Raw genomic sequence first — 24,639 nt, 5'->3', positions numbered from 1 at the left:
GAGGCTGTGACTTTTCAGAAGCAGATCAATAGTCCTATCTTCCAAGGTGTCCTGGGTGGGTTTGAACCACCAATATTTCGGTTAAATTGTTAACTCTTACACTAATTTTGTAACACTCAACTCATTGAGATGGAGTTGGAAGCTGACTTTCATAGCTTACCCTTCAGTGAGTTTTCCTATGCTGACAATCACAGGGGAGAAGATTGCCAACCTTTCTTTCATAGAGCCGCTGGTGGAAAGACATACAGAGAGAGACACACACAGAGAGATGAGGGAGAGAGTCGGGGAGAGAGGAGACACACACAGAGAGATGAGGGAGAGAGTCGGGGAGAGAGGAGAGGAGAGGAGGGGAGGGGAGAGGAGAGGAGAGGAGAGGAGGGAGAGCCGAGAGACAGACAGAGACGAGGGAGAGAGAGATGAAGGAGACAGAGATGAGAAAGAGAGACACGAGGGGGAGAGGTGGAGAGAGAGTGAGGAAGAGAGAGCGAGAGCAAGCGAGAGAGACGAGGGAGAGAGATGAGACAAGAGAGAGAGCAGAGAGAGAGAGAGAAAGACATGAGGGAGAGAGGGAGAGGAAGAGAGAGAGGAGGGGGGAGATAGAGACACGCTAGGGAGAGAGAGAGAAGAGAGAGGAGTGAGGAGAGAGGAGAGAGAGAGAGAAATGAGGTGCCACTTTTGGATTAGCAGCGCAACTACTCCAGAACTACCCACCAGGCTCCATCCAGATCACAGCTAGCGTTCAGAATTCCCTAATTTTCTGTGTCTTCCAGCCTCACTTCCTTCTTTGAAGACTGGTCTTTTTTCCATAACAAAATCCAGCAAGAACAAAAATATTTAGGCAACATTGCAGGCCTTTCACATGGTGACCCTGACTTTCAAATCAATTTTCTTTATATTCTTCTCCTGACCTTGGCGTCCATTCTGTACAGCGTTCAATATTAGTTACAAAATCTTGAACTCCCAGAGACCTTTTCTCCGCCCCCAGATAACTGAGGCCGGGCTCAGGCGTGGAAAGAAAGGGAAGGCTTTTTGACAAAGAAAAATCCTAAGGAGAGAAACTAGCCTGATGTGTCGGGAAGAGGATCTCATTTGCACCAAATGCCATTAGCCCCATTATTTACTCAGACAACAGTGGGAACAGCCCGAGCGCGCCGCGCACCCGCCGCTGCGCAGAGCACCATGAATCACAGGGCGCAGGCTTCGCTTCCGCTGTGCTGGGTAAGGTGGAGCGTGCTGCTTTCCATCCATCAGCGGTGGGCTTGCAGGGCGCAGACTTGAGCCAGGAGAAATTGCGCACATTTCTCCACTGCTGCCTACAAAGATGCCGGGAAGGGAGTTTACTGCAAAGAGAAAGGGCCAAATTTCAACACACACGTTTGAAAGAGTAATGAAGAATAAAAGAAGAAAGCATCTCTTTCCTGCACACTGTGGAGAGAAATGAGAATGGGGAGGAAGCTTTTTAACGGAGCCTTCGCTTTTCAGAGCGCTGGTGCGCAGAGCTCAGAGTTCTTCGCTATGGGATCCAGAAGCCTGGGAGACAAGAGTTCCCGGTCATCATATAGGAGGGGAAGCTAGCCAGCAGGAGCTATTTTTCTGCAAATTAGTTTTCTCTCATGGGTAATTGTGGGGAGGAGCAGAGGCAAACACATCGCAGCCACCAAACAATCGAACAATTCCTTATTGTTGGGCTACTTGCGGTGACCTCTGAACCCGTGCTTCCAGGAGGGAAGGCTGCGTTTTTTTGTAGGCCAGGACAGGAAGCCACTCACAGCTGTTGATTAGTGTACTATAGGGGCAGCGAGAGGGACTGCAGTGTGGCCCCTCAGAACAATGGTCCACAGAATGCCTGCTCCACTTGCAAGAAAGGGACAGTCCACTGGTCATTGCCGCCCTCTGCAGAGCTGGCCAGCTGGCCAGACAGAGGGAGGAGGTAGAGTTTGTGGCAGAGAGCTGAGGTAAGGGGCAAAGCTGAAAGACACAAGGATGCCAGAGGAAATTATAGGCCAGCTTTTTTTGGGGCGGTTAGAAAATCTCAGAGCTCAGCAGCAACTAAAATAGTCCCGTGCAGATGGGCTGTTTATAAAGCGAAAATGAACTCGTTCTTCTGGAAGGTTTTCTGCCCCTTGTTTTCAGGTTCTGATTCTGACAGAGTGCTAAGCTTCTTCCTACAGAGTTGGTACAGGTGACCTCTCTGCATTTACATTCACAAATGTCGCATAATCTCCAGGTTAGAACATCACAATCCCTTGGAATTCTAATGGAGAGCAGCTAAACAGGGAAATCCAGCGACTCGAGGGAGGAGCCTTCATGAAGGGGTCTTCCACAAGGGAGAGATTCCTTCCAAATCTGATCTGATATATTGTGAGAACAAAAAGCCAAATTGATTCTGATTCCAAGTAGACCCTCCACTCGATTTCCAAGGCTGTCACTCAGCAGACTTCCATCTTTCTCCCCCTGGAAGTTCTTTTCCCTCCCCTCTTGTCCTATGTGGCCCTGGCACAGGAGGTGGAGACCGCCCATACTTCTCCAGTGGGGCGTCTGGTGGATTCGAGATTGCAGCTCAGCTTCTTGCCAGGAGGCCACCAGAGCTCCCTCCCCTGGAGCTTCTGATGGATGGATTTGAATGTAAGGGAGATGCATGACCTTTTGGTTGGGAGCATACAGCTCTGTGGACAAGACCGGCAGCGTTCCAATACACATTGTAAAGGAGCCTGTCAATATTTAACCTAAAGATGGCACTTTAAATTCCAATAGTTTCTCACTTCTAAGAGATCATTCTAACACGCAGTTCAATCTTGTAAGAATATGGACAGAGCCAGAGGATGAGGAGGGTCACTATCTGTTCCCATGGACACTTTAAGGGCAAGAGACATCCATCTATTGATCTAGATTTTAGAAGCTTAAAATGTGGAAAATAGAAATGTATATTTAAAACACAAGGAAAAGTTATTCTAAACAAAAAGGACAATGAAGGCTTGAAGAAGTTGCAGCCAATTTTATCTGGAACTCTGGGGATGCTGAGGCTGACTCCATTTTGCAAAGCATCCAGAAGAAGACAATTATTGTAAGGTGATGAAAATGAGACTTTCCTAGCTGTAGCTGTCTTGTAAAAAAACCCCACTGGGTCTTGTTCACTCTGTGTTTGTCAAAGCAGTGAGGTAGCAGGCATATAGCAGGTGCTCAATAAGTGTATGCTGAATTGCAAGTTGTTGAGAGCGCTGGCTTGCTTTCTCCCTTTTGATGAGCCTTTGGTGGGGTGGATTAGATAGCTCCCAGTAGCTCTGTGGCAGGACCTTTCCTGGAGAATCAAACAGGCTGAACTAACAGGTTGGTATGTGATGGACTTCCACCCATGTTCAGGCACCTTTAACATTAATAAGGTGCATGCCTTTGAGTTGGATTTTAATTATGCCAAAACAGCACCAAGATTTGCTGAAAGATTTGTTGAGTACTCAGAACCCACCCACTTCTGACCTTCCAGTGAATTTTCAAAGTCAGTAAGTCTCATAGGAGGAGATTGTCCATCCTTTGCTGTGGAGAACAGCTGGTGGATTCAAACTATGTACCTTTGGAATTGCAGCACAGCTTCTTACCACTAAGCCACCAGAGTTCCCTATTAACTCTACAGTTCTGTATATTAAGATTCATTTCAGGAAAATCTTCCTTTTCACTCATCAACAAAGGATGATGTTGTGCAAGGGAAAAGTAGGAGAAAGGCGCTAGCTCTTCTTTGGTCCTCACAGGACCTCCCAGGCTGCGAGGGCTGAGGGCCCTGTAGGTTCCAGGCTAAGGGGCTGCCCACTCGGCTGTGTTGATCTTCTTGTGAGGGAGGAAAAAAGTTTCAAAACTGAGGACGCACTTCAAAGTGTGGTGACAAATACTGACTGTTCCCTCATTTCAAATTCACTATGGACAAGATGATTCACAGAGGAAACTCCAAACGCAAACCCACTGCCGTCAAGTCAGTTGTGACTCACTGCAACTTCATATGTTACAGAGCAGCTCTGTTCTCCATTGAAATTTCCATGTGACAGAGCGAAACTAGCCCAGATCATTTTCCATCATCCTTATGGAAGCAGATCACTAGACCCTCCCCACACCGTTTGGGTTCAAAGCTTTCAGTTAACAGCTGAGGGCTTAACCATTGCACCACCTGTACACCATTATAGGTTACTAGTGAAAAGAAATTTGGCATCAGGATTGGAGGTAGATTCATCAACAACCTGCATTATGCAGATGACACAACCCTGCTTGCTGAAATGGAGGAGGACCTGTAGCGCTTGCTGGAGAAGGTCAAAGACTGCAGCCTCATATATGGATTGAAGCTCAACATCAAGAAAAGATTCTCACCACTGGGCTGATTGGTAGCATCATGATAGATGAAGAGATTGAGATTGTTAACAACTTTGCTTGGCTCCACAATCAACATTCTTGGTACCAATGTTGTTGTTGTTGTTATGTGCTGTGGAGTTGCTTGCGACTCATAGTGGCCCTATGTACAATAGCCCTAAACCCTGTTCTATCTATCCTGTGCCAATCGCACTGCCTCTGACACATCCATCCTGAATACCCCAGTCACTGAATCAATCCATCTCATAGAGGGTCTTCCTCTCTTGCACCGTCCCTCCACCCTCCCAAGCATGATGGCCCTCTCCAAGGACCTCTCCCTCCTTTCAACATGTCCAAAGTATGTCAGACGAAGACCCAGAATCCTTGCCTCCAAGGAGCAGCCTGGTTTAACCCTCTCCAGGATAAATCTGTTTGTTTTCCTGGCACTCTTCTCAAGCACCACAGCTCAAAGGCATCAATTCTTCCTCTATCCTCCCTAGTCATTGTCCAGCTCTCTGATGCATAACAAGTGATTGCAAAGACCATAGCCTGTATCACACACACCTTAGTCTCTAGAGAGACACCGTAGCTCTTCAGTACTTTGGAGAGGTCCCTAACAGCAGACTTTCCCATGGCAATACGTCTTCTAATTTCCTGGCTACTGGTGCAGAGATTGTTGACTGTGGAGCCAAGCAAACTGAAGCTGTGAACAATCTCAATCTCTTCACCATTCATCCTGATGCTGCCAATTGGCCCAGCGGTGACAGTCTTTGTCTTCTTGACATTGAGCTTCAATCCATACTGAAGGCTGCAGTCCTTGACCCTCTGCAGCAGGTGCATCAGGTCCTCCTCAGTTTCAGCAAGCAGGGTTGTATCATCTGCATAACGCAGATTTTTAATAGATCTTCCACCAATCCTGATGCCACTCTTCTCTTCATAGAACCCAGCCTCTCAGATAATCTGTTCTGCATACAGTTTGAAAAGGTATGGGGATAGGACACATCCTTTGAGTATGTCTTTCACAATTTTGAACTATGCAGTGTTTCCTTGCTCTGTTCTGATGACTGCCTGTTGGTTCAAGTATAGGTTTCAAATTAGAACGATCAAGTGTTCTGGAGTTCCCATTCTTCTCAAAGTCAGCCACAGTTTGTTATGATCCACACAGTCAAACGCCTTTGCATAATCAATACAGCACAGATAGACATTCTTCTGGTACTCCCTGCTTTCTATCTAACATCAGCTGCAATATCCCTAATACCATGACCCCAAAAAACCTTGGTACCAATAGCCAGGAAATTAAAAGATTAATTGCTTTGGAAAGTCTGCTGCCAGAGATCTCTCCAAAGTACTGAAGAGCAACTATGCCAGTCTGAAGACTAAGGTGCACCTGATACAGGCCATACTCTTTGCAATTACTTGCTATGCATCAGAAAACTGAACCATGACTCGAGATGATAGAAGGAGTATTGATGCCTTTGAGCTGTGGTGCTGGAGAAGAGTACTGACTATACCATGAACTGCTAAGAGAACAAACAGTTTTGTCATAGGGACAGTGAAGCCAGGCTACTCCTTGGAGGCAAGAATTCTGAAACTTCGTCTGACACACTTTGGACATGTTACAAGGTGGGATCAGTCCTTGGAGAGGGACTTCATGCTTGGGAGAATGGAGGAACAGTGCAAGAGAGGAAGACCCTGGATGAGATGGATTGATTCAGTGATTGGGGTAATGGGTATGGGTGTGTGTGTCAGAGACAATAAGATTGGTACAGGATAGAACAGGACTTAGAGCTGTTGCATGTAGGGTTACTGAGTCACAGGTGACGCAAAGACATTTATCAACAACAACCATCTGTCATGGTGCTGCCAATTTGCCCACTGGTAAGAATCTTTGTCTTCCTGATGTTAAGTTTCAATCCATATTGAACATTACAGTCCTTGACCTTCTGCAGCAAGTGCTTCAGGTCGTCTTCAGTTTCAGCAAGCAAGGATATGTCATCTGCATTGCATATGTTGTTGATGGATCTTCCTCCATTCCTGATGCCACACTCTTCCTCATAAAGCCCAGCCTCCACCCAGAAGGATCTATTCTGCATATAGATTGAAAAGTTATGGAGACTGGACACATCCCTGACACACTCCTTTCCTGATTTTGAACAACATGGTGTTTCCTTGCTCCATTCTGAGAACTGCATAAAGTGCTCTGAGATTCCCATTCTCCTCAAGGTTAGCTATAATTTGTTGTGTTCCACACAGTCAAATCACACAGTCAAATGCCTTTGCATAGTCAATGAAACACAGACAGACATTCTTCTGATACTCTGCTTTCTGCCAAGAGTCATCTGACATTGGTGATAATGTCTCTAGTGACGACCTCTTCTAAACCCAACTTGTATGTCCAGTAGTCTTCCGTCAAACTTCAGCAAAATTTTGCTAGTGTGTGATATTGATCAATATTTTCCACACTCTATAGAGTCACCTGTTTTTGGAATGAAAATAAATGTGCATCTCTTCCAGTCAGCTGGCCAGGTTGTTTGCCTTCAGGTTTCTTGGCATGACCTGGTGAGCACTTCCAGGGCTGCTTCTGTTTGTTGAAATATGTCAATTGATATTCCTTCAATTTCTGGGGCTTGATTTTTTGCTAAATCCTTCAGAGCAGCCTGGACTTCTTCCTTCATTACCAGCTACCTCTTGCTTCTTGAAATTCTTCTGTATCAGCAAATTCTTTTTGGTACAGTAAATCTGTATACTTCTTCCACCTTTTTTTACTGCTTCCTGAATCATTCAATATTCTTCCTACAGCATCCTTAAGTATTACAACTCATGGCTTGAATTTGTCCTTTAGTTCCTTTAGTTTAAGAAATGCTGAGTGAGTTTGGCCCTTTTGATTTTCTGGCTCCAGCTCCTAGCACATTTCATTATAATACTTTGCTTTGTCTTCCCGAACTGCCCTTTGAAATCTTCTATTCAGCTCCTTAATTCTTGATTTTTCTTCCCTTTTCTTTGGCTTTTTGGAGCTCTCTTGCAATATTCAGAGTCTCTTTTGACATCCATTTTGGTCTTTTCTTCTTCCTCCAGCTTTGTAATTATCTTTTTGCTTTCTTCATGGATGATATTCTTAGTATTTCCCACTGCTTATCTGGTCTTTATTCATTAGTATTCAAGGCCACAAACCTGTCCCCGAATTGGTTTTTAAGTTCAGGGAATATAGATTCAAGATAAAATTTTGATTCCTGTGGATTTGATTTGACCTTCTTTGACTTTTATTTGAACTTGCATATGAGAAGTTGATAGTCTGTCCCACAATCAGCATCTGGCCTAGTTTTCACTGCTGATATTGAACTTCTCCAATATTCCTTCCACAGATATAATCTGATTCCTGTGCATACTGTCATGTGAAATTCATGTCTATGACCTCTGTTTATGTTGAATAAAAAAGTAAAGTTAATGTTTCTTAAAATGAAAATATTCTATGCTACAATGTAATTTGAAGACATTACAGAGAAGCCTAAATTTGGAGAGTAAAATTCTTAATTGCAAGTGGATTTTATTTAATGCACTGACTCATTCTATGGTTCTAATGCTCTAGAAGAAGTCAAAGTATTATTTAATTTTTCACCACCACCAAAATATATATATGTCACTTTTTAAAACTAATATAAATGTGTGTGTGTGTGTGTGTGTGTGTGTGATTATATATGTGTCTACTGTTGTTGTAGTTACTGCTGCTCTGTCAGAACTGACTTAAAGCGAACCTCCAGCAGGCTTTCAAAGGCTGAGAGGAGATCGCACAATTTTCTCCCCAGGGTTGGCTAGTGAACTTGAACAGCTTGCTTTTCAATTGCCATTGCAACTCCTTACTCATTAGTCAAGCAGAGCTTTTTCTCTCTCTCCATGTGAGACAAAGATATGTATTTTTAAAATGGATCGGTTATATTATCTTTTTTTGAAGTACAGAAGCTTTGAAATTCTAGCATATTTACTCACTTGTGTAGTCATTCAAAAATATCTATCAACTTGAACCAAATAATGAGCTGAGTGCGGGTAGTCCTGCCGATGTGTGTCAGTGCTTCCTGGAGGCTAGGTGAAAGTGTGGCAGTGATCCACCACAGGCTGGGGTATAAGCCTGTTTTCTTGTTGTGAAGTGCCACTGAGTCAGCGCTCACACACAGCAACCCTGTGCCCAACAGAAGGAAACCTTGACCCGTCCTCACAATCTCTGCTGTGCATCCGCTCATTGCTGCAGCCAGTGTTTCAATCCATCCGGTTGAGCGTCTCCCTGGTTTTTGTGAGATGAAATCTTACCTTTTTTAGTTATAAGGAAGAATTTCTAAGTAAAAAGCCTGTTAGGAAAAAGAAAGAAAGGAAGAAGGAAATGAACCTTGAGCAACTAGTGAAGTTGAAATTGAACATCTAATTAAAGTCAGAAGTTTAGGAACACACACTTGAGGAGATAGGCCTAAAGTGGCAGTTCTGTAAATGTGTTCATGAACTCCTAGTGTTGGCCTATCTGTGAGCTAGCTCCCCAGAAATGCAAAAATCCGTACTGACCGCTCAACCTGCTAGACCAGAATCTTTGGGATAGAGCTCAAAACATTTTAATGTGTTTTAACAGCTCTCCAGGTGATTTTCTCCCTCCCCCCATGTTAAAGTTTGAGAGCCACTGGCCTGAAATTAATCAGGCTTCAACTGGGGGGAAAAAGTCTTTTGTCAAATCCTAACAGTCTGGCCAATGGCGGTTTACCAAGTGCCATGGGGGGTCAATAGCTACAGTTTGATCTTCAAAGTGACACAAGCGTCTCCCAGCCAAGTCATTTACACCAAGCCAGGGAGAAAACTAGCAAATTCTCCATGATAATCAAAAGGGAAAATATTTGGACAGGTAATTTTAGGCACCAGCTCCAGATCACTATGTGCAATAGTGAAGTTGAGCAATTAGATTTGGAAGCCACAGCACAGAAAATAATTAACCCACAAAGTAATCATCTTGTAAGTCCCAAAGCTAATGATTAAAATAAACCTGAAACAAATGATTGTTTAACTTTTAAGCTGTGCTTGTTTTAGCCACCTTTTACTTCAGGTGCAAGCCCTGGGGAATTCCTTCTGCCTGCTGAGAATGGCTTTAGGACAAGGGCACTCCTCCATTCCCCTGAGTTGCCTTCCCTGGGGATGGTTGCTTAGAGTGTCACAAAATACCACTCAAGTTGGAGGTGAAGGGGTTGGTCAGGCTGCTCAGCCCTGCTCCGGCCTGAGTTTCATCAAACCCTGAGAGTTTCGTCTGCAGCTACCGTGGGCTTCAGCCATATTGAATCCTATATAACCTTGGAAGCGGGATGCTTCGTTTTCATGCAGCTTGCTTTACACTTTCATTGGTGGTTTATTATTGCAGAGCATGGCGCTCCCCTCCCCCACCTGCCTCTCCATCCCTAGAAGTGAATTAATAACTAGAAAACAAGACAGAAATGAGATCTAGAAGGGCCTGAGCTTCTGAATGCCACAGTGAGCAAACAGCAGTGGAGAGAAAAGGTTCCTTTCCATTTTTATGTGCGTGCCTGCCTGTGCATTGACTCCTTTCCTGACACATGAGCCATGGCTTGAAAGGAATTCAGGCCCCAGCAAATTTTGCATTGCGCTTCAATGTGGCCTCTGGGATTGAATAAGGGCAAATCTATTATACTGTTGCCATGGAGACCCTGGCACAACTGCTGATAAAGAGTGTCTGATGTTTGGTAGGCCTCGTAGCATGGTACATACCATTTAAAGGACGGTCTGTGTGTGAGTGTGTGTGCACGCGCACTTGCACTTAGCATGCATGTGTGAATCTGTAAGAGCAAAGTGTGCTTGTGTGTGGATAGAGGGACTGAGAGAGATGGAGTGGGGGTCCAGGTGCAGTGAGAGAGGACTGGAGAAAGGCTCATTTGACATCTCATGGAGGAATGTTCTGCATTTTTACAAAGAATCTGATGAGACTTCCCTACTTCTTAAGAAAAAACAAACCAGCAACAAAACAAAACCAAAAATTAATTCTTCCCTCTGAGAATATACACACTAAACAGATGGGGGCAGCAGAAGACACACAGACTCTCCCCTTGGTCTGGTGAAATTACTCTTTAATTCATCTGAAAGAATTAAACTAATACAATAAAAGTGAAAATGTGTTCTATGGCATCCTTTGATGAATGCAGCCTCCAGTCAGTGGTCTGTCTGGGAATCAATCACGCACCTGAAAGGATGGCCAGCACTTGCTACAGCAAGCAAGCGAGATAATGGATTTTAATCATTAAAATTATTTTATAGCCCTGGAACAAAGGAGGGAGATCTTTCTTTTCTTGCATAATCTCAGTTTTGCTGTTTCTGATTCTGCCAGTCCTAAATTCACTTTCTGTTTTGAAGGCAACTCTCATATTCTACAAATTCCGTGCTACACCTCTGTTTCTGGCTTTCAGTGATCGGTTTGTGCAACTTTCACTTTGCACTGGTACCCTTTCCCCCAGGAGTCCCTGGCCCCGAAGGAGAAGGCAGGGGAAGTCCCCAGCCCCAGCCACTGTGGCTGGAGGCATGAGAGGCATCTCAGACGGAATCACCTACAGTAAGCAAGCTTGAGAGCTGGCGGCTGTAACAATGGGAGGCCGGGCAATCTGCGACAGTTGATAGGATTATTATTATTACAGAGCGCAAAAAGCTTCTGCTTTCTTTTCTGCTGCTTTGCAGACCTCATAAGGCCTCTCTGTGATTTCTGCATAGTTAATTTGTCAGTTTATAAATTACCACATTATGTTAACGCTGAATGCTTCAAAACACAAATATATGCACAGAGGGCTTGAATATTTGAAGTGTTTTAGTACTATGGGGAAATAATTTTGTTGTCAAGCTGTGGCAGATATAGAACTGCTAGGGGATACATGGCCATTTCATCAGGACTGTGTCGATGATGGCCTGTGAACATCCAAGGGGGAAAATCATCTTTTATCACTATTGTGTACCGTGCCGGTCCAGATGGAGGATAAAACATGCATGAGTTGCCCGCAGCTCTGAAAATAATTATACTCATTTGCCAGAAATGTAGAAAGTGCATCCAACCAAGTTACCACCCATCATAGTGACACTCCGTTTGCATACTGATGAAGTTTAAAGCCAGAGACAATGGTGTTGGTATCAATAGCGAAGGGGGGGCTGGGCACCACCAGTGCCGTAGGATTAATAGCGCCATCATTTTATATTATGCAGCATTTCACTTATGCTGCATATCAAAAGACGAGACTGCCTCTAAGGTTCACCTCGCTGTTTATAAGATTACAGTTTGCTTTAAGACTCCAAACATTAGCGTGGATTCTTTTCAGGTTCCACAAATGAATGCGAAAATATCTTGTGTTTGATAAAGTGCCCAGAATGTAATTACGGGTAAATATGTTTAGATGTCTTTGTAAATGCTCGCGTGTGTAAATGCGTGTTTGTGAGTGTGGGTGGGTCTCAACCTACCCACTAGCACACGGGTGATTTTAGGAGATGGCAGTGGAATATGAGACGATAATGTGCGCATGCTAAGTCCTGGTGCTGGTGCACAGTAATTGATGAATGGGTTTTTAAAATGTAGAAAGAGAATGAATACAAGTAGGACCCAGGAGAATAATTCTTTATATTGCAATCAGCTCGGCTTATATGTACTTGCTTTAATCGTCGAAATCAGCAATAAAAAACACAGACTTGCTTACTTAATCCTCACTGAGTAAAAGAGAATGTCTTATAATGACCCTTTGCAATATTTCAAAATATTAAGTTTTTTTGATGTGTTTCTCGTCTTTTGACAACAAGCAAATCATCAGAGCAGCCATTATAAGATTAACAGATTTCTTTACATTTTTGAGCCCAGCAAACATGCACGTGTGAGCTAAGATATATATATATATATATATTTTTTTTTTTTTTTATCCTGGTGGAACCCTGAATTCTCCCAGGTGTTCCACCATTTGAAAACAGTCCAATCATGATGTTGTCATGATGTTTATTTTTAAATAATGATTTTAATTAAACCCCCTCAAAAACAAAAACTAATTCTGTACTCCTCTTGTATGATCTGTTCACGCGCTGGGAAGATTACACAAGCATAGTTTCCCATTTTACGTTGGTGTCAGGGGGGTAAGGATAACAATTTCCACCACATCATGAGAGAAATGCACTACACTTCTCTCTGCACAAGACTTCAGTGTAATAAGAAGGGTTTTACACTGTAAAATAACAATAAAATAACCAAGGAGAAGTACAGTTTCTACACACGTGGTCAAAGCTACACAAAACAGGATACTGCATTTTTATATGGGATAGGACAGTTTGTAGGACATGTTTCAAATAGCCATAAATATGGCACCACAATGCTTCCCTATGGGACAGGTGTTTTTCATCTAACTGCCCCAGGCTGCACCAGTGAATTCCTAAGTGTTTCAAGTTGTCTTTCTCTTAGAATTGTCTTTGAAATGGGGGAGAAATAGGGAATCTCTACATCTGGAAAAAGTGGTTGAGGGGGAGGCAGGCAAACTAGAACTGGGAAGGCCTTCTATGCTGGCAGGTGGCAGGAAACACTATTGGTAAATTGAACACATAAAAAGGTAGATGGACAAAAATCAATGCTCTGCACTTTGCCTTTCCTTTCTCACACTATTGCCTGTAGTGAGAATCTCGCAGGATAATGGCCAGAGACCTTAGACACTAATGAAACTGTCATGATCCAAATTTAGTGTTCTGAAGACTTCCATAAAACAAAGAACTAAGAACAACAACTAAAAAAAATTCTCAAGTATCAAATGTATCCAAAGTTAAATAAGAAATCAGGTAAAACTTCTGCTTTAGGGTACTCTAGTTATCAGTGTTTACATACCTCAAGTTCTTCCTGTGGTTTAATGTTTCAATGGAAAATGAATGAATGCACACATGCACATGTACGCACGCACACACACACACGCGCGCACACATGCACATGCTCAGGCAGGCACACACATACAGGGAGCTGTGCCCAGCAGGTGGAAGTAATTGCTACTCTATTCATTGTCTTCAAGTCAAAACTGATTCATAGCTAATCCCTCAACTAGTTTCCAAAGCTGCGAATAACATGGCAGGAGATTGTCATCTTTCTCCTTCAGAGTGGCTGGTGGATTTGAACTGCTAGAGCGGCTCAGCCTTTGCATTAGCAGAAAAACTCCCTATGGGCTAGGCTACCAGAGCCCCCTGATAGAAGTAGTAGGAATGGCCATTTAGAAAATCCTATATTACATATTGTTGTTAGGTGTACTTAAGTTGTCTATAACTCAAAGAGACCATGAACTACAGAAATCTTGCTATTGTTGTTATGTGCTGTGGAGTCATTTATGACTCGTAGAGATCCCAGGAATGCTAGGAATGATAGCTCTGGTGTCTGTCCTATCCTGAACCAATCTTACTGTCTCTGACACACCTGACTTCACTGACACATTAACAGCTCAAAGGTGACAATCTTTCTGTCATCCTTATTTGTTGTCCAGGTCTTTGATGTATAGTTTGTAATCAGAAAGTCTATGGCCTAAATCAGACAAACTATATATATATATATATATCTTATAATAAATTAAAAGGTAAATATTGTCATTTGTTTTACAGTTGAAGAAATGAGTTTAGAGAAACTAATACCTTACTTAATGTTACAAAGTTGAGATATCAGTGATCTGAACTCATTCAGAACTTTAACTTACTCATAGCCTGCAATCGGACCAACATGTGCCAGGCTTCAAGGTTGTATTAAAGACAGACATATAGAGAGCTAAGTGCCATGGCATGGGGTAGGTAGAAGTTTTGTGCTGATGAGGGAATGAAATAATAATGAAATAAAGAAACCACAATATCAATAAATTAGCTATCTTACCAAAAATAAAAATTGGATAGCAGCATCTGTTGGTGACAACACACTTTTAAGGGTAAATAAATCTAAGAATAATGCTCTCAATGTATTTTGGGTCACGATATGAAGCACCCACAAATCAGTCTGGTTGAACACCAACATTCCCTGACACTTCTTTACCCTAATGTCTATTTTTGTTAGGCCATAAATGGGACTGAAAACCAAAAAAAGAAGTCTTTTGTTCTGCCCTCTCCTTTTTCTTCTGAAATGATTTAGTTTTAAAGACTAGGAGATACAGAATAAGATTCTCAAGAATGGGGACAGCCAATGTGGTCCAGAGGAGAGTGTCAGAGCCCGTATGGGTGGAGGAGGGTGCAGAGTATCAGGGTGGCTTTATGTAGAACTGCAGAGCTTGAGTGGGGCAATAGGTGTGGCCGTGCAGGGAATGGGTTCAATGTGAGTAGTTAAAAAAAAGAGTGAGAAGGGTATCCATGAGCGTGACATGGTATGGAGAAGTCCAGTCTAAGCATAATGGAGTGGGTTATGTGTGCAAATGACTCATTCTAGAGTCATAAAGTCCACCAAGCATAAAGAAGGCATCCATGCAGTGGGATAGCTGGTTAAGTGATGACAGGGAGGGGACGATGGCAGAGACAGTAGATTACTTACATGTAGGAGGAGTATGATCAAATATGTAAAGGGAAATGAAAACTAGACTATTTATAATTAGAGAAAAGAGTTACAAACATGGAGAGGAGGAAAATTTGAGGGAAAGTAAAGTGTTGTTTTGAAATGTGAACTCTTGGTTTTTAATATGCAGAAATAGAGATAAAATAAATACAACTGTAACCTATATTCTTTAACTATCCCCTGTATCTACCAACGACAGCAACAATCCAATAGTGATGAGTATACTTTGCACCAAAATCTTAGTGTCTACTGCTATTCCCCCTTAAAAGGCATCAGAACTCCTTGGAAAATTAGCTGATTTTGAGCCGTGGCAGAGAAAAGTGTTAGATAAGCAAAAATAATTGTGTTTTGTCAAAAGCAAGAAACTACTCAGAGAATGATAGGGACATGCCAAACCATCTTGAAGAAAGCCTATTGGCAAAAGTGGTGGAAATTTAATCATCAAAGCAAACAATGGTATTAATAGATTATAACCTATGAATAAAAGAAGATATTGAATCCTCAGCTATAAATAAATGAATGAATTAATTAAAAATTTGATGATGAGCATATTTGCACAGTTTTTACATAGTTTCAAACTGCCTCCTCACAAAATACTAATTAACTACAAAGGAAAAGCAAGTAGCTTTATAGATTTCATTTTAATCAACTAACCTAACTGCATATAATCAATAGTGGGACAGATAGAAATTGTACAATACTGAGCAATATGATTTGCTAATAGCACACCATCACTTGATTACTTCTACTCCGCTCTTAATAAGATAATGAGGAAACATTGGAAAAATTAAAATTTAAGGACATTTTAAAACTAATTAACTTGTCAGCATGGAGGGACTTGTCTAGATTGAAGAAAGCTAAAGAAATGTGAAGGAGCTCTGGTGACCTAGTGGTAGAAGGTTGTGTCAATCTCATGGCAGGTGGTTTGAATCCATCAGCCAGCTGCTCTGAGGAAGAACGATGGGCAATCTCCTCCCACGCAATTGACAACTTCTGAAACCCTGCTGGAGGGTCATCTATGAGTCAGTTCCAGCTCAATGGCAATGAGTTTGCATTTTGAAAGAGACATGACAATTGGTTGCAATTTGTAACTGTGGCAAAGAGTATTGAATATCCCATGGATTATCAAAAGAAGAAACATCTTGGAAGATGTACAACCATGGTGCTCCTTAGAGGCAAGAATGGTGAAACTTAGTCTTTCATACTTTGGGGATGTTGTCAGGAAGTCCTTAGAAAAAGACATCATGCTGGGAAAGGCAGAGCAGTGAGAGAAGAAGACCCTTGAGGAGACGAATTGACATGGTGACTGCAACAATGGACATGAGCATTCTGGATATCATGACAGTGACGCAAGGTAGGGCAAGGCTTGGCTTTGTTGTTCGTAAGGTCTCTGTGTCACACTTGGCACAACAGCACTGAACAACTCTGTAGTGGATCATTTTTCGGTAAAGGAAACACAATTAAAAAATATTAAAACTAGAATTGTCTGGTGATTAAATGAATTATTACTGTGAGCTGTCAATGAATTAACCACAACTCATTGTGACACTATGAACAGCAGATATGAACCTTGCCCTCTCCTGTGTGTCCGCTTGATCTCTGTCAGGTTCAAGCCCATTGGGACATTCATTGTGTCAATCCATCTCATTGAGGGTCTTCCTCTCTTTCTTTGATTTTCCACCTTCACCAGTATGATGTCTCTTTCCAAGGAATGAAGAGATAATAGTAATTTACCAAGGAGAATAGTCTGATTGTGTGTGTGTGTGTGTGTGTGTGTGTGTGTGTGTGTGTGTGTGTGTAATTATTCAGGAGAATATCCTCTGTCAGTGTGTGTTTAGGGAACACAGAGGATTGCAGACCATCAGATTAGCATATTTTCCCTCAAATAGTTTGTTGTTGTTATGTGCTGTCAAGTCACTTGTGACTCAAAGCAGCCCTATGTACAACAGCTCTAAACCCTGATCTATCCTGTCCTGTGCCAATCTCACTGTCTCTGACACCTTCACCCTAATTACCCCAGTTACTGACTCGATCTACCTCATAGAGGGTCTTCCCCTCCTGCGCTGTCACTCCACCCTCCCAAGAATGGTGTCCCTCCTTGAAACATATCCAAAGTGTATCAGACAAAGCCTCAGAATACTTGCCTTCAAGGAGTAGCCTGGTTTAACCCTCTCCAGGATGAACCTGTTTGCTTTCTTAGCAGTCCATGGTACCCTCAATACTCTTCTTTAGCACCACAGCTCAAAGCATCAATTCTACTTCTGTCCTCCCTAGTCATTGTCCAACTCTCTGATGCATAACAAGTGATTGCAAAGACCATGGCCTATATCAAATGCACCTTAGTCTCCAGAGTGATACCATCACTCTTCAGCACTTTGGAGATGTCCCTAACAGCAGACTTTCCCATTGCAATACATCTTTTAATTTCCTGGCTGCTGGTGCCAAGAGTGTTGACCATGGAGCCAAGCAAACTAAAGCTGTGGACAATGTTAATCTCTTCATCATCCATCCTGATGCTGCCAATTGGTCCAGTGATGAGAATCTTTGTCTTCTTAATATAGAGCCTCAATCCATATTGAAGGCCCTAGTCCTTGACTCTCTGCAGCAAGCGCTTCAGGTCCTCCTCAGTGTTATTCACCATCACAAGAACATGGAAACAGCTCAAATGTCCAACCCCAATATAATGCATTGAGCAATTATGGTACATTCATATGATGGAATACTATGCAGCTTGCAGGAGCAATGATTTTATAAACTATCACCTAGCTTGGGAGGGACTGAAGAGCACAATGCTAAAAGAATTATCTCAGTCTCATTAGGATAAATAGTGTATAAATCTGTTATTGTAGAAACATATAACTAGTAAAACATGTAAAAGGACTGAATGGGGGAGGGAGAGAGCAGAGGGATGGGGATGGGTGGTGGTAGTAATCATAGGGTCACACAATTTGATGGGTACAGTGATAAAGGTGGATAAAGAAAAGATCTGGTATGAAAAACAATGTATACAAGCTTTATAAGTAAACCAGTATAAAATTTAAAAATGTTATTGAAAATGTTAAAAATATATTAGATATAATAACATTCATCATATTCCTGGTAAACTGAATGTGATAAAGACATTAATATGTTTTCCAAGTGGAGAAAGAAAAAGCAGGTGAGAATGGGAGAGATAGGACTTTAAGCTGAGAAAGGTGACTCACACTGTTATCTTTAACAACCTGGTCTGGTGGTTCACAACTGCAATCTTCAGCTTGTCACTTCATTCATCATTTACATATGGCCATTTGACACTCACTCTGGACTGAGGTCCACGCAAAGGCTGGAGTATCCTGATTAGCTAATCAGTCATCTTGGCTAGGAAACCGTCCATCAATATGGCCAAATATATTAGCCTAAAACTAACAATTGGAAGAACTTCCAAAGGCTTTCTACATTCCCTCAATGAGAGGGAAACCAAGCAAACAGATCTGTAGAATGTGAGGAATCTTAGTCTACTCTAAAGGAGTTCCCTAAAGTCTTTCCATTTATACACAAGAGAACCGAAAATTGTTAAGGACTTTTTTAGCCAAAGTCTCACATCTACTGGATGTCAGGATTAAGAAGGAACCCAGGTTCTTATACACGCCACCTCCACCAAGCAAAATGTATGTGTTCATTTGACTTTATGTAACAAATATAAAGGGATACTTTATTCCATGCCATTTTGTTGTTGTTGTTGTTGTTATGTGCTGTCGAGTCACTTGCAACTCACAGCGACCCTATGCACAACAGACCTAAACTCTGCTCTGTCCTGTGCCGATGGCACTGTCTCTGACACTCTCCTCCTGATTATCCCATTCACTGAATCAATTCACCTCATAGAGGGCCTTCCTCTCCTGCGCTTTCCCTCCACCCTCCCAAGCATGATGTCCCTCTCCAAGGACCGGTCTCTCTTTACAACATGACCAAAATATGTCATACGAAGCCTCAGAATCCTTGCCTCCAAGGAGCAGCCTGGTTTAACCCTCTCCTGGCTGGATCTGTTTGTTTTCTTAGTAGTCCATGGTACCCTCAATACTCTTCTTCAGCACCACGGCTCAAAGGCATCAATTCTCCTTCTATCCTCCTTAGTCATTGTCCAACTCTCTGATGCATAACAAGTGATTACAAAGACCATGACCTGAATCAGACGCACCTTAGTCTCCAGAGAGACATCATTGCTCTTCAGTACTTTGGAGAGGTCCCTAACAGCAGACTTTCCCATCGCAGTACGTCTTTTCATTTCCTGACTGATGGTGCCAAGAGTGTTGACTGTGGAGCCAATGCAAACTAAAGCTGTGAACAATCTCGATTTCTTCACAATCCATCCTGATGCTGCCAATTGGTCCAGTGATGAGAATCTTTGTCTTCTTGACATTGAGCCTCAGTCCATATTCGAGGCTGCAGTCCTTGACTCTCTGCAACAAGCGCTTCAGGTCCTCTTCAGTTTAAGCAAGCAGGGTTGTGATAGATCTTCCACCAATCCTGATGCCACATTTCTTCTCATAAAGCCCAGCCTCCCGGATAATCTGTTCTGCATACTGGTTGAAAAGATATGGAGACAGGCCACATCCCTGACGAACACTCTTCCTAATTTTGAACCATGCAGTATTTTCTTGCTCTGTTCTGACAATTGCCTCTTGGTCCAAGTACAGGTTTCACATTAGCACGATCAAATGTTCTGGGATTCCCATTCTTCTCAGAGTCAGCCATAGTTTGTTGTGATCTACACAGTCAAATGCCTTTACATAGTCAACGAAACATAGACATTCCTCTTGTACTCCCTGTTTTCAGCTAAAATCCATCTAACATCAGCGACAATATCCCTAGTACCACGACCCCTTCTAAAACCAGCCTGAACTTCTGGCAGTTCTCTGCTGATGTTCTGTTCCAGTTGTGTGTGTGTGTGTGTGTTTTAAATAATCGTCAGTAGAATCTTGTTTGCATGTGAAATCAATGAGATTGTTCTATAGTTTTCAAACTCTGTTGGGTCACCATTCTTTGGAATGGAACAAATATAGATCTCTTCCAGTCAGTTGGCCAAGTGGTTGTTCTCCAGATTTCTTGGTACAACTTGGTGAGCACATCCAGGGCAGCATCTGTTAGCGGAAATATGTCAATTGGTATATCATCTATTCCTGGGGCCTTATTTTTGGCTCTTTCTTCAAAGCAGCTTGAACTTTTCCCTTCATCACCATAGCCTCTTGTTCATATGTTGTTTCATGAAATTCTTCTGTGTCTGCCAATTCCTTTCGATACAGTGACTCAGTATATTCTTTCCATCTTCTTTTAATACTTCCTGGATCATTTAATATTCTGCCTAAAGCATCCTTAAGTATAGCAACTCGAGGTTTGAATCTGTTCTTCAGTTCCTCCTCCTCCTCCTTAAGAAATGCTGAGGAAGTTTGGCCCTTTTGATTTTATGACTCCAGCTCCTTGCACATTTCATTGTAATATTTTACTTTGTCATCCTGAGCTGCCTTTTGGAATTTTCTGTTAAGCTTTTTAGTATCTTGAATTCTTCCTTTTGCTTTGACTTCTCTGTGCTCCCTTGCAATCTTCAGAGTTTCTTCTGACATCCATTTAATTGTCAAAGTTTGTTAAAGTGGAGCAACCATTAAAAACTGATATGTGTGTACCTAAAAAACTTAATTTGATGAGAATATTTCATTATGACTCATAGATCCAGGTTGCCTTCTTCGACAAATCTTAACTTAAAAGGATCGCCTCTAACTTTCATTGTCTGTTCCTTTAAAGAGGGGTTCAAACTTGAAAATACTTGTCAAATAACCTGAGTGTAGGGTCAGCCTGTTGTTGTGTACCATCGATTCAGAACCAACCCATAGTTGGACTTCTAGCAGGTTTTCAGAGGCAGTTGAGCACATGAGAGGAGATTGCCCATCCACTTCTCTTGTGGACAGCTGGTGGATTTGAACCACACACCGTCAGGATTGCAGCACAGTTTCTTGCAAATAGACTCCAACTACTCATGTTGCCCCTGCCCAGTCTCCTCTGGCCCAGAAGGGTGGCTTCTGGGGATATTATGCAGCCATTTGAGCTGTTGCTGGTACATGGGATTTTACTTTTTGTAGACTTTGACTTAGGCATGACAGGACTCGCCCCAGGACAGTGAAGGAGACGGAGAGGCAGCAGACAGTGAGCTAGCTACTTGTACTGAGAACCACCTTTCAGAGGTCACTTGCAAATCTTCAGGTATAAGAGAGTCAAAGAAGTTGTTTTTAGGCAAAGACAAAGGGAAGAGATAGGCTCTGTGTAAATAGACACTCACATGTGAAATGGAAGAGGGGCCAAGACTGGAAACTGAGCTGACTTCTTGTCTGTCCAAGGGAAGCTCCGGTGGTATAGTGGTAAGAAGCTGTGTGACAATCCCAACGGCACAGGATTTAATCCAAAAGTTGCTCAGAGGGAGAGTCCAGGTCTGCCTGGAGAAGCGGGAGAAGGATGGGCAATCTCCTCAACCCATACACTTAGAGAGTTATTTCATTAGCTCTGTGACCTTAGTTAAATCACAAATTCATCAACCATTCCATGAAAGAAAGATGCGCAGTCTCTTCCCATAGAGATTCCTAGCGTTGAAAACTTGATGGAGGTCACTATGAGCCAGATTCAACTTGACTCAATGGTTGTATGCATTCTTGTTACTAAAACATTCAACTTTGTTTTCAGGAAAACAAAACTTCTCTTTGTTTTGGTATTTAAACTATGCTGCTTTATGTGATATTTGATAATGACTCATATCTGCAGAACGGATGGGATAAGCAGGTTTATGACTAGGCCCCAAATCTCCCCTGATATGTGTCTCTGAGGCTGACCTACAGGCTACATAGTGGGCTCCCTTGACCTCTTGCTTCAGCTGGCTTCTGTACAAGTATTGGGGAGAAGATCAAAGGGTTAGAAAAGAGTAAAGTCAAGATATTTGCTCTCTAATATTTCTTTTTGCTGGCCTCTTTGAATGGCCGTAGCTCGTTTTTGGTGGCCTTCATCTGTGGCTCTCTCCAGTTTCTGGTAATCTATCCCTGCTCTTGCTTCCATATCTTAGACATGGTAGCAGGTCCATGTTGTTGCTAATCCCTAATGCTTCATCACAGAGTGTACTGTGTACACCATGACTGATGCCGTAGATGATAAGAAAGAATTTAAAATCTCTGAGTGTTCAGCTAACTAATCATAGAGAAAGAATGAAAAGTAGTGGTCCAGCTAGTGAGCTTAGTAAAAGACCACCAGGACACAATTGCAGCTGAATAAGTGGACTCTACTACTTGTGGAGAAGAGGACACAACAGGGGACCATAAGGAACTCTCAGTGAGAGAGAGTTTTAAGAAGGACTTGTTCTAGTTGGCTTGTGATATTAAATTTGATAGAAGACTTAATGAAGTCAGGTGTTACGATTAAACATTGCCCCCCAAAATATGTACTGAAGTCTTATCTCTCATACCTGTAAATATAACTTTGGAAATAAGAGATTTTTTTCCTACCTTAATAGACCATACCAGATTTGGTCCTAAACCTAATTTCTTCAGAACATTGTCTTATAAACAGAGCAGAATAGGCACAGAACCCCAGAGAGAGAAGGCAGACAATATGTGAGGACCTGTCCATAGCAGAGGAATTCTGAGGATTGCCTATAAATTCACTTACAGTTGTCGAATCTGACATGACTCATTGCTGACTAACAGGTTTTCAGAGGTAGGTTGCATGGGCTCAACATCAGGAAAACAAAAAATTCTCACCACTGGGCCAATTGGCAGCTTCATGATAGATGGTGAAGAGACTGAAATTGTTAACAGTTTCAGTGTTCTTGGTTCCACAAACAACACTCATGGTACCAGAAGTCAGGAAATCAAAAGACAAATTGCATTGTGAAACTCTGCTGTCAGGGACTTCTTCAGAGTACTGAAGAGAAACAATGTCAGTCTGGAGAATAAGGTGCACCTGCTCCAGGTCACGGTCTTTACAATTACTTGTTAAGTGTTAGAGATCTAGACAATGGCTAAGGATGATAGCAAAAGAATCAATACATTTGAGTTGTGCTGGAGAAGAGTGTTGAACATATTGGTGGATCCTGGAGAAGGTGAAACCTAGCTGTTTACTGGAGACAAGGATTTTGAAACTCTATCTCACATACTTTGGGCACATGGCAAGGAGGGACCTGTCCTTGGAGAAGGACATCATGCTTGGAAGAGTAGAGGGACAGTGGAGGAGAGGAAGACCCAGGATGAGACGGATTGACTCAGTGACTGAAGAAATGAGGTTAGATTTGTTGGAGACTATGAGACTGGCTTAGGATAGGGCAAGGTTCAAAGCTAATGTACATAGGGTGGCTATGAGTCACTGGTGACTCAATGGCACATAACAACAACAATAACAACAGATTACATTGACAGAGATTCTCTTTCTCAGATGGAGCCCATGGTGGAGTCTAACCACCAGAGAGTCACCACGTTAGGTTTAACAGTTCAACTCGCTTTATACTTTGCCAGCTGATTGCCTACAGGAACCAAGATTTAGGAGAGGGATCCTCAGAAAGAGTCAATGCTGTTGTGATCCTGATTTGTACTTTTGATTTCAGAACTGTGAAGAAACAAGTTCTAGTTCTTTTACGTAATTTGTACAAGGAAATGGAATGGATTGAAGAGAGAACTGCACTTAGTAATAGCATCATCTTCGCTATTTGATAAGGACTAACATTTTTGGCATGTTGCTAGAAGACACCATTTCTTAGGAAAAAAAATATGATGCTTGGAAAGGTGGAGGGTCAGCGAAGGAGAGGAAGACCCTCACCAAGGTAGATTGACACAGTGACTGTGGCAATGACTCAAGTGTGTCAAGGATGATAAGGATGGTGCAGGACAAGACAAGGCTTAGGTATGTTCCCCATAGTTTTGTCTCAGTGAAACTTAACAGCAGTAGCCACGGAATATCCCATGGGCTATCAAAAGAACAAACAGGTATGTCTTGAGAAATTATGCCCAGACTGTTCCTTGGAGGCAAGGATCATGACTTATATACAGCACGTTGTTAGGAGGGGATATCATGCTTGGAAAGGTGGAGGGTCGTTGAAAGACAAGAAGATTCTTAATGAGATGGATTGACACAATAACAGTAGCAATGAGCTTGGGTCTGACAGAGATGATGAGGATGGCACAGGATAGGACAAGGTTCAAATCTGTTGTTATAGGGATGATATAAGTCACACTCAACTAGGCAGCATGTAAGAATAACAACATTTGTGATGTGTTTTCATATATGTCATTAAGCACTATATACCTAAATAACAGAAATTTGTTCTGGATTAAGAAGCAGGGGTAATTCTGAGTATATCTCAGAACAAAATAAAACACCCTTTGTACAGGTAAAACCAGAATAGACTGAAAATAGAGATGTACCTTTGTAAGATACCATAAAACTCGTTACTGTCTGTTTGATAAAGACTAAGCAGTGGATTGCAAACCTAAAGACACACAGTTAAAACCCACCAGATATTCCACAAGAGAAGGATGGGCAAGCTCCTCCCATGTGACCAACTGCCTCTGAAAACCCTCTTGAGGGTAGAGTGTGCTGATTCTGACGTGATGGAAAAGAATAATAGCCACTCAATAGGACAGAATAGAATTGTCCCAACATCTTTATAGGGCTGTAATCTTTGTGGAAGCAGAACTACTACCTCTTGCTTCAGATCAGGTGGTTTCAAACTGTTGACCTTTCAGTTAGCTTAC

Source organism: Elephantulus edwardii, unplaced genomic scaffold (assembly GCF_000299155.1).
Source record: "Elephantulus edwardii isolate Elephantulus edwardi_28Jun2011 unplaced genomic scaffold, EleEdw1.0 scaffold00099, whole genome shotgun sequence".
NCBI classification, from domain to species: Eukaryota; Metazoa; Chordata; class Mammalia; order Macroscelidea; family Macroscelididae; genus Elephantulus; species Elephantulus edwardii.
This window is presented reverse-complemented; position numbering follows the sequence as displayed.